This window comes from Engraulis encrasicolus, chromosome 12 (genome assembly GCF_034702125.1).
Source record: "Engraulis encrasicolus isolate BLACKSEA-1 chromosome 12, IST_EnEncr_1.0, whole genome shotgun sequence".
NCBI classification, from domain to species: domain Eukaryota; kingdom Metazoa; phylum Chordata; class Actinopteri; order Clupeiformes; family Engraulidae; genus Engraulis; species Engraulis encrasicolus.
This window is the reverse complement of record NC_085868.1, coordinates 34692118-34702117: the sequence shown is the minus strand read 5'-3', so window position 1 is coordinate 34702117 and position 10000 is coordinate 34692118. Positions and strand designations below refer to the sequence as shown.

The following is a 10000-nucleotide window of genomic DNA, read 5'->3' as shown; positions in this document are numbered from 1 at the left end:
CCCCCCATGTATAAGAGCCAAATAAAAGGGACACCAGTGTTTTATTTCACCTTTATTTTGGAATTCCCAGATGCCATTTTAAATAATCTGAAATAACTTAGGCCTACAGTATAAAGTAATGTGCCATTTATATAACAAAAACACTGCATACCCCTAGACACGATGCATACTTGAATAAAAATAACATTTTGTTAAACAGGTGCATGAGTAAGGGACAGCTCTTCCACATACCCATGTCATTGTAATGGGGACAAACGTTTGTTTACATTTCAAAAAAACATCTTCATTTATTCCCAATAACATTCAAAAGGTTATGCAACATCAGCAGACAACTAGCAAACAGACAGTGATACCTTTTGGGATAGTATTTGGATTAGACCTATGTTAAGAAGGTTTTTAATGCAATCAAAGTCTGCCCCTATTAGAATAGCTCAAATCTCAGAAAGAGCTGAGTCAAAAAAAATGCCAGCATCACCGGGTACTGACAAGTCAAGGGTAGCATTTTTTTCTTTTTTCTGGTGAGTTAGAATGTCCGTACCACCAAAGCACCAAAACGTGGTATGGAAATCTATAGGACATAATGAAGAGGGAAGTGTGGGTGACCAGATAAAAAAAACAAAAAAAAACAAAAAAAAAACAGCTGGCACCAAAGCATCAAGGATATCTGGACTTCTATATCCCTCATGCAATGCCACTGCCCATTGACTTCAATGGTGCGACACCTTCCATTCTGACACACACAGAGACACACTGCCATACAAAGCAAGAAAGAGTGTGGGGAGATATAATCACAAATAGTAGCTACATTTCTGTCCTGATGCATCTGCCAGATGGCAATCTAGCAAAGAACTTGTGCCGAGGGTGCAGTAACACATGGAGAACCATGATGTGATGTAGTATGTGATGGTTTATTAGCAGTTTTGTGGTTGTAGTGTCTTCTAGAGCAGTGGTTCCCAACCTTTTTCTTAAGGGACCCATGTTTTTACTGTTGTAAGCTTTGGTGACCAAACCACGCGAGCGCCCGCACGAGACGAAGTCACAAGATGCCCTCCGTTTCCTGCGAAAACTTATTTTAGTTATTTTATTCCTCAATTCGTCTTTGGTCAAATATAGAATAAATGTTTAATGTAGCACTTACAATTTGTTGCGTCTATGCATTTATTAGTTAAATGCTTTGTCTTTTATTCAACATGGGCTATATATATTTAAAACGAAACCCCTTAAAATCAAGAGGGCTCCGCGACCCCCTGTGGATCTTTGGCGACCCATAAGGGGGGTCCCGACCCATAGGTTGGGAACCACTGTTCTAGAGGGTTCACAAGAAGTGCAGATTTTGCAGAGGTGTTGGTGGCCCATGACTGGTCCTGGATGGTGCACCACCTTCACCGACTCTCCTCCCCTGATGCTGATGAGTTGGACATGCTGGAAAGGTCATCTAAAGTTTGGCAAAGAGAGAAGATTAGAGGAGAGTGCATGTGTGTGTGTGTGTGTGTGTGTGTGTGTGTTATTAACCCATTTTAGCCTGATGCTGCATACACGATGCATTGTCCAAGGCGCCTGAAGTGACATGGGTGCATTCCAATATGCAGACTGTCCATTCTCATGCAAGATGATGGTCTTGGCTTTTAAATGCAACTAATTTCACATTTTTATGTGCCTCAGAGGCTGAGCAAGTTAGGTTTTTACCGCCCCCAAAGGTTGCTGGTTCATCTCCCAGCCCGCCAGGTTGGTGGGGGGAGTAATTAACCAGTGCTCTCTCCTCCATCCTCCATGACTGAGGTACCCCACGCATGGTACCTTCCCGCCACACTGCAACATACTGCTCCCTTGGGATGCCAATGTAGGCTGCACCCTTGCACAGGTGAGGCATAAAATGCAATTTTGTTGTGTGCAGTGTATACTTCTATGGGCAGTCATGGGTGAGCGGTTAGGGCGTCAGACTTGCATCCCAGAGGTTGCCGGTTCGACTCCCGACCCGCCAGGTTGGTGGGGGGAGTACTCAACCAGTGCTCTTTCCCATCCTTCTCCATGACTGAGGTACCCTGAGCATGGTACCGTCCCACCGCACTGCTCCCCATGGGGCGCCACTGAGGGCTGCCCCCTTGCACGGGTGAGGCATAAATGCAATTTCGCAGTGTGCAGTGTTCACTTGTGTGCGGTGGAGTGCTGTGTCACAATGACAATGGGAGTTGGAGTTTCCCAATGGGCTTTCACTTTTTTCACTACTTGTGTGCTGTGTCACAATGGCAAAGGTGGGCTTTCACTTATATACACCTAGAGATTTTTTCCCCTGAGTCCAATGTTTTTAAACAGTTGAAACATGAACATTTCCAGTCAATATTTACAATGGAATAGTAGACCTCTGTGTCATATTCCCAAGGAATGGTAGCATCGCATCTGCTGTGCTGTGCTGTGCTGAGTCAAAGTAATTCATAAGCCTACTGGTTGTGTTTTCCCTGCCCATTCACAACTTTGATGGCCTGCAATTTATTCAGATGTGTTCTACAACTTTTTGATGAAACTTCCATTTTACATTTGATACCACAAACTAGGCTTACTTGTTGTGCTGTGTGGATTTTTGTTGAGCAGGGATCTCACTTACCAATTAGCATGTTTTCCTCTTGTTACCAGCATCAGTCTGAACCTGACTGGACACCTGTGCACTTCACCATATGTGAACTCTGAGGGCAAGTGTAGAAGCCTGGCAAATAAAGACAGGAATAAGTCGGTCTCAGTATCACTGTGCAACTACATTCACAATGTAATATGTTGGTTTAGTTGAATTCTGTCCATCACAATTTAATATTATGGTTTACATTTAGGCATACAACTTTCACAATGCCATATTAGTTACATTTAGCTAGCTAGTGTCCTATTTGGTAAGGACATGTACAAGTGATGTAGGCTGTACAGCAGGGGTGGGCAACTTTCATTATAAGGTGGACCAACATTTTAATTACCACAATCAGTGGGCCACATCACCACGCACTTGAGAGAATTTACAAAAGGATACTTCACTTTTTCTTTATTTTTACATGAATGCTTACACTATTGATTTATAGGGGGTTAAAAACTGTCCTTTTTCTTTTTTTAAAAGTGAGAAGTTGGGCTGCATGTGGCGCCCGAGCCTCCAGTTGCCCATCCCTGCTGTACAGTTTCCTAACAGAAAGGCTCTCATAGTATTTCAAATAATGGTCTATATAAAAACTGGTTATAATAGGTACAGTGCAGCATAAACAGGGTTGAGGGGGTGGTTTCTTTTATTTCGTTGTACCTACCGAGTAGTTTAGCCAATGTCTGTGTGACACGTTCATGCTGCCACCTCCACAGCATCCTCTTCACAACCGCAGGGGCAACACACCTGAAAACATAATAATGTAATCCTTTTTCAGTCCAAGATATAGACTAGAAAATGAGTGACAGCATCACAATCAGGTATGCAAGTGTAGTGGACCCCCCATTTTCGGCTTTTTGTTATTCCCTTATTCTCACTCCCTGTCTTTTTGTTGTCCTGTCAGAAGTTGTCTTTTAGTTTAATTATGCTGTTGCACATTTTCGCCAATAGATGGCATTATAGGACCAGCAATGAGTGCAGAGACCCTCTCTGGTGCAGTAGCCAGTGACTTCGGTCACATAAAGAACGAAACGTGGAAGTGACAGGCTTTGTTATGATACAGAAGTAGGCCAGTGACAATGGCCTCAAAATTTGGAGACACCCCAACCGGAGGTAGAACAAAACCCAAGAGAAGTCACATTTTGGGTGCTTTTTTTGTTTGGAGGTGCATATGAAAATGTGTAAAATGTTTAGGCTTAGCATTAAAATCACTTTGGCCAAGAATCATTTTCATGTATGGGACACCCTAGAGATGAGGAAAAACATTATTGGGTTTTGTTCTACCTCCGGTTGGGGTATCTCGAAAACGAAGGCCTTTTTGGGCCCATTGTCACTAGCCTAAAGGCAGCGGTGTCAGCTGTACAGTTATGCTGAGGAAAATGTAAATAAACAACGAACTCAGCAAAACTCTACACACTTGAGGACCTTATTCATTAAGTGTGCAACATAAGCATTCACGCAATAATGCCACCAGGTCACATTTAATTCTTGGGTTGCAGCTGACGTCATAGTGCTGCCCCCTGGTGGTGAGCTACCGCTGCTGGTGGACAACCTGGGCTTGGAGCCATTGAAACCCATTCAAAACTTCATTTTTTCGATCTGACACAGAATATTTTTAATTATACCTTAAGACACACCATGGGACTTGTTTAAAAGCTGAGAACCTCAGCTTTCCATAACTGAAAGCGATATTTTCCTAGCATCTACCAATCCGAAGGTAGCCCACTTTAAGTGGAATTACTTTTCTAAAGATAGCGTTTTGTTTCCTTGGAAACGGACGCGGTTTATGTGTTACGCATACGCTATTTGACTCGGTTTTACACTATTATGGATGAATTTCTAATCTTGACATGTTAATGGACAATCTATGCGAATTTCATAATGTGTTTTTATGTGATATGGGAGTAAATGTGTTAACATCCCGTCTGGGATTTGTTAAACTAGCTGGCCCGCTAGTTAGCTAGCAAGTGCTAGGTCTCTACACTACATCATGTCAAAAGTAGAAAGATTTGCCGACACTCAAGGCTGTGGATATAATGAACTGGTTCTGTGAATGTTCTCAGAATGTTTTGCTTTGACAAATTGCTGATATTATAGCATTACATCCAAATCCTGGTGTTTCTTTGTTTATGCTTGGGCCATTGAGACAGATCGATTCTAATATCTATTACCACTTACTTGCTAGAGTAGCTAACTAGCGAACTAGCTAACAAATCCCAGACGGGCGTACTGTTAACCCATTTTACTCCCATGTTACATAAAAACGCATTTCGAAACTCGCACAGATTGTCCATTAGAATGTCAAGATTAGAAATTCATCCATAATAATGCAAAACCGAGTCAAATAGCGTATGCGTAACACATAAACCGCGTCCGTTTCCAAGGAAACAAAACGCTATCTTTAGAAAAGTAATTCCGCACTTAAAGTAGGCTGCCTTCGGATTGGTAGATGCTAGGAAAATACCGTTTTCAGGTATGGAAAGCTGAGGTTCTCAGCTTTTAAACAAGACCCATGGTATGTCTTAAGGTCTAATTAAAAATATTCTGTCGAACATCGAACAAATGTACTTTTGAATGGGTTTCAATGGCTCCAAGCCAGGGTTGTCCACCATTTCAAATTCGCGCGCTCCAGTGAAGGGGCATTCGGACGTAACTGCAACCCAAGAATTAGGAGTATTTTGTTATGGATCTTATGTAGTGATAGACTTACCATTTCTTGTTATGGCATATCTGGCCTATTCCCAAGAGAAGGCTGATGTCCCTGTCTGTTGATCTGATTTTGACGTCGGCAAGATGCTTCGTGCTGTCTGGGTTTCAAACCTAGTGGTGAAATGACAAGGGATTTTATGTAAACAAAATGCTTATTTCAGTAAGTGTACATACAGTAAACAGATCTAAGAAGTTCCCAGAGCACCCTACGATAGCTGGCATGGTTGGCACAAAGACCCAAAGAGCAAAATTGTCCCAAGATTGTCTTCCAAACAATTCCACTCCAAACATTTTCCTTCTGAAATAAACAATGTCCATATCCAATCAAACCTCAGTAGGCAGCTATCTCGTCAGGTCGGCCTTACCATAGACACATCTGTGGCCCGTAAATTTACAATCTCAAACGTCATCACCATATAAGCCATGGCACAACACAAGCGTTTATTTTTATAATAAACAAGATATCTCGGCACGTTTGCGCTAGTTATCTGAACACTGATTGTTAACGAATGCCCGAAATAGTGTAGAGCTAGCTGCCATTTATGTTATGCTAGCTAGGGTCAAGTCATCTCATCCAAACTAGCCACAGTAAGGGGGAAATTACGCTTCAAATGAACGGGAATGACTCAAAACTTTAGAAATATATTGTTAGAATGTACCGTATACAAGGTTAGTCTATGAGGTTAAATAGTTTTCTAACATATATATTTTTATATCCCAGTTACGTACCATATCTTCTGCATGAATCGAGGCCTCCTGTTTCATTGGCACGAATGAATGAAAAATCCTGTCAGTAGTTTCCATCGAAGTCCTCGCGAAACACTGATTGGTTGGCAGTAAGAGATGTTTTGATTGGCTCTCGCCATATGACCCCACCCCCACGTGAAAACCGGCTCAAAATTCGTACATCTGTGAAAAAAGTTTCACAGCCGTGTGCTCGCAGCTCCGAACAGGAAGAAGTTGGTAAAGCATGGCACAAGCCGTACGCACTTCTCTTGCCACAACTTCAAAACATTTCTACACATACGTTTTAATATTTTACACATACGTTTTCCCCCACACACATGTGCAAAAAAAACCCACACAGTTACAAAACAAATGTACAGATGTGAAAATAACCCTGCAAGTACAAGGTGCAGCTTACACATTTGAAATGCGTTTTGTGGAGCTGTAAGACTTATGACCTTAAAATAGTTCCATACTAGTGAAGCTACATGTTAACACTGTCTATATGGAGGTATGATTTTCCCGACTCGCATCTTGTCATGTGACTCATTTGTCATGTCGAGAAGGGAGTGGTACAGTGAAGTTAGTCCAAAGGATCCAAACACCTTCTATGTAATAAAAACATGACAACCTTACAAGGGTTAACTACTATTTATTCTCTGTTGCATCAACCAGATGACTAATAAAGTTATTTCAGAAGAGGAAACAAAACATATATAAATCTCTAAGAACAAGCTTGGCTACTACAGCATAACTGTTTTGATAAAATGAGCTGGATAAATTGGAATCTTTGCAGACAATTGGAACACACACTTTCCACTAATAAACTATCGCCTACTGAAAGTGGAAAGTCTGTATTTAAGGGCAACAAAGCTTCTTTTATTTGTATTATATTGTCATTCATTGGGAGCACCAATGGGAGTAACTGAAGAGTTCATATGCAAAACCCCCTAAATCCATTTCTGAAGACCTGCATTTCTATACTTTTATAGAACCCTGTTGTTGGTTTGGTTAACATTAATGTACTTGATAATACATATAAATAGTTATATTACATGAATAAAATAAAATAATATGCAATGTTGATAGCTTTGTTTAAAATAGAAATGAATTAAGATTATTTTCTGAAATGGCACTTAGGGGGTTTAGCATCTGAACTCTTCAACTGTCAAGATATAACTGAATAAGTTCAGGCCTTCAGGTTATTTGATTGTCAACAAGACCCTCAAGGTTCTTTGATTGTGTAGGACAGAAACATTTACATGTCACTCTACTATATGTGAGAAGTATTTAAACATGACATACTGAATAAAGATACATAAAATATGGACAACACACACAATATATACTATGACAACAGACACTTGCATACATAATGTATGCGAGTGTGTGACTACTGTATACAATATCTTTGTGAGAGTGTGTGCACATCAAACCTGCATCAAATCTATTACAATCTTTATTTATCTACAAGATGGCAGACCAGAGTATCTCTTTCATGTTGGTCCCTGACCAAATATGGCTAACAAAAGCAGAGTCTCTAGCTGAGGGAAACTATTATGTCTTGAACTGTTGTTATTGAGATCTGAAGGGTTTGCTTGAAAGGCCCAACGGGAGAAATAAACTTTAACCAGAATAGACTGAGAGTAGCAGGGGTTTTTGATAAGCCATCTTTTTGAAGCCTGGTTTCTTTTTTCTTCTTCCACCGGCAATACAAGTGACTGGGATAGCTGAGAGAGCTTAAATGCAGCCTTTATTGAGTCATTCAACCAGCTACTGAAGAAACAAAGATTCATTAACAAATAAAGACATGAGTCCTGTTAGAAATTTGCTGTTACTAGAATGCCAATGATCAAGCCGTAATGTATCACTTAGGATGCCATAGTAGTGTAGTACAAAGGTACACAGGAAAACTGCCAGTGTTATTATGAGTTATTATAAGAGTTGAAATTAACTTTATTTTGGATTACATTTGGTCCCGCTCAAAAATAGTGTTAATTTTACTCTTTGATCAGTCTAACATTTTCAATGTTAATTCTGCTCAATTATTTCTAAAAACTAACAATGGAATATGAAAAAAGTCTTGAACACTGGTTTCACCTGGAGCAGAGTGGGTGGATAATAATTTCACCCGGGTTTAATAAAGGTACTCTACTACTAATCACTCTGTAGAGTTAAAATTACACCAGCAATCTGCAAAATTGTACTATTACTTTTAACTCCACTGTAAGAAGAGTACCGCAATTGGACTTAATACTCTATCTGGAGCTATATAAGTTTACTTTGGAATATTAAAACCCCATTTTTTATTGTCTAGTAAAGTCTTTCTAATGACTAGTACAGCGTTCCGGTGGTGGAATGATGAACATTATAAGTCTGCCCTTGAGAGGGCTGTGTACTGTAACATTAAGCTCAGACGTACTGTAAGATCTCATTGAAAGCTGTGGCCTGATAACTTTCTTCTTATGTTACCTTGACTGCCCTTCCACTCTGCTCTGGCCCCGTCTCGTGCTCGGCTCCAAGATTCACGTCATCAAGGACGTGTCATTACTCTATTAATTGCACAGACAAGGTGCCAGGAATGAGGACAGAGGAGAGAGAGCAACAAGAAGTCTAATACAGTAGGTGATGAAAGCACAATAGTGCTTCCTTTCAGAAAGGCTTGTCATTTTCCTGAGGTATGACATTAAATAGCCTATATTGCTTACATATCTCTATGTGAGTCAAACTGTTTCGTATAGAGATTGTTTATTTGTCTAGTAAATGCACTGACAGAAGTGCCAGATGTCAGAAACCAGTTCATAAGAGAGATAGAATTACACCTGTGGTCGACTGTTTGACAAATGCCCTATTGATCATCATCCAAACTCAATATCCTTTGTTTAAAAAAGGTTGTTCTGCTTGTTGAATGTACATTACTACATGGCTATTCATCAAAGCTTTGGAGAAATAACATCAAGCGTAGTGGAATTCAAATAGACCAGAATCATTCAATTGGCCCAGACAGATGCCATATGGCCAGCAAGACCATTGGCCAGTTGTCTTTCACATTCGGCCCAGCCGTGGCTCGTTCGGCTAGGAACTCGACTGCTACGCTGGCGACCCGGGTATGATTCCACTCATAGGTCATTTGCCGAATCCTCCCAGTCTCTCCCTCACCACTAACTTCCTGTCACAACTGCACAATCGTATCATAATAAAGGTAGAAAAAGACCAGAAAAATGGAAAAACTTGTCTTTCATTTTCAAAGTTTACATAGTGAATGTGCCACACAGAGATTGGATGTTACACATGAAGGGTTTATTTGCAAAACGGTGTATCTCCATTTTTTGACTTTTGCATTATATTATTGGAAATGACCGTTCAGAGGGCCTATCACCTATGTGAGAATTCTCACCATTCAAATATTTTGAGAACATACTTTTTCAACCTATATAAAATGCATTTTGCAATGCAATTCAATGGAATGCCCAATACGAAAGGTCAATTTCCCAACATTCTACAAAATGGAGATACACCGTTTTGCAAATAAACCCTTCACATACAGAAATGGTTTAGAAAACTGTCCTTCACCCTCTCCCTCTTTCACGATGCCTTGGTGTATTTGTCATTCTTACCAATTAGTTAAAGACTTTTTTTTTCAAATTGCTTCTAGCGCCTCTCCTAGACTCAAACGCCGTAAACCTTCATAGGTCATGAAAGAGAGATGTGGGAAGTCTGTATTTTTTTATATTTGTATTTCCAATGGCAAATGTGACCTTCAACCAACAAGCAAATGCACACATCTCTAAAAGTCAATGGTTTGTTTGTGTTTAGCAAGCCAAAACGCTTTGAAGTGTTTGTCATTAACAGTTGGAGATATTCCCTCACCGGAGGCTATAGAAAACATAGCTGCTCGTCACAGTTCAAAGACTGTTTCTAACACATAGAGGCAGAGCGTGTTAGCAGGCG

At 40.4% G+C, this 10000-nt stretch overlaps 1 protein-coding gene and 1 long non-coding RNA gene across 5 annotated transcripts in view; both read right to left on the bottom strand.

Annotated features, from left to right (window-relative positions):
* The window catches only part of nlgn4xa (neuroligin 4 X-linked a), a 170189-nt gene that overhangs the window by 42838 nt on the left and 117351 nt on the right, over window positions 1-10000 (bottom strand). The window lies entirely within an intron of this gene.
* Window positions 1034-6113, bottom strand: LOC134459709 (uncharacterized). 3 transcript variants are annotated; one of them, XR_010036863.1, is made up of 5 exons: window positions 5689-5976; window positions 5325-5434; window positions 3279-3361; window positions 2603-2701; window positions 1034-1435 (listed from the first exon to the last, which is right to left on the bottom strand). It is a non-coding gene; the product is annotated as an uncharacterized LOC134459709 (long non-coding RNA). The 3 variants fall into 3 exon arrangements; XR_010036862.1 differs by lacking the exon at window positions 5689-5976 and adding an exon at window positions 6053-6113 and having other exon boundaries at window positions 1035-1435; XR_010036861.1 differs by having other exon boundaries at window positions 1038-1435; window positions 5325-5974.